The sequence below is a fragment of the Triticum dicoccoides genome, chromosome 3A, assembly GCF_002162155.2.
Source record: "Triticum dicoccoides isolate Atlit2015 ecotype Zavitan chromosome 3A, WEW_v2.0, whole genome shotgun sequence".
NCBI classification, from domain to species: domain Eukaryota; kingdom Viridiplantae; phylum Streptophyta; class Magnoliopsida; order Poales; family Poaceae; genus Triticum; species Triticum dicoccoides.
Genome location: NC_041384.1, coordinates 685,993,423 through 685,994,781, shown reverse-complemented (window position 1 = coordinate 685,994,781; position 1,359 = coordinate 685,993,423).

Here is a 1,359-nt window from a genome sequence, read left to right as displayed (position 1 = left end):
GTCCAAACTAATCCAAAACCTTTCCGGTGTCCAAACATAACCTTCCAATATATCGATCTTCATGTCTCGACCATTTAGAGACTCCTCGTCGTGTCTGTGATCACATCCGGGACTACGAACTACCTTCGGTACATCAAAACACATAAACACATAATACCGATCGTTATCAAACGTTAAGCGTGCGGACCCTGCGGGTTCGAGAACTATGTAGACATGACCGAGACTCATCCCCAGTTAATAACCAATAGCGGAACCTGGATATGCTCATATTGGCTCCCACATATTCTACGAAGACCTTTATCGGTCAAACCGCATAACAACATACGTTGTTCCCTTTGTCATCGGTATGTTACTTCCCCGAGATTCGATCGTCGGTATCTCAATACCTAGTTCAATCTCGTCATCGGCAAGTCTCTTTACTTGTTTCGTAATGCATCATCCCATAACTAACTCATTAGTCACATTGCTTGCAAGACTTATAGTGATGTGCATTAGATGGCCCAGAGATACCTCTTCGATACACGGAGTGAAAAATCCTAATCTCGATCTATGCCAACTCAACAAAACACCATCGGAGACACCTGTAGAGCATCTTTATAATCACCCAGTACGTTGTGACATTTGATAGCACACTAAGTGTTCCTCTAGTATTCGAGAGTTGCATAATCTCATAGTCATAGGAACATGTATAAGTCATGAAGAAAGCAATATCAACAAACTAAACGATCATAGTGCTAAAGCTAACGGATGGGTCTTGTCCATCACATCATTCTCTAATGATGTGATCCCGTTCATCAAATGACAACACATGTCCATGGCTAGGAAACTTAACCATCTTTGATTAACGAGCTAGTCAAGTAGAGGCATACTAGGGACACTCTATTTGTCTATGTATTCACACATGTACTAAGTTTCCGGTTAATACAATTCTAGCATGAATAATAAAAATTTATCATGATAGAAGAAAATATAAATAAAAACTTTATTATTGCCTTTAGGGCATATTTCCTTCAGTTATACACTCCTAGCGGCCCACCCAGGGCATGAGCAAGGTGCTGCACAGGCGAGCATTATTTCCACCACACATCAAGCAAGGCACACGGGCAAATCCTATTCGACATTTCAGGCGTCGGTTAAGGGCTGTTTTCTGAACCAGCGCGCACTACCCCTCCTAGCTACGCTGGCCCATATATCATTTTTTTTCTTCCTTCAGTAAATGTCCAAAAAGGTGAAAGGGCTAGGGGGTTCGAACTCAGGATCTCTAGGTTCAGATGGAAGCACACTAACCAATAGGCAACACAACCCATATAATATCTTACATCCTTTTTCCCTTTCTATACTTTCTCAAGTTCACGGGAA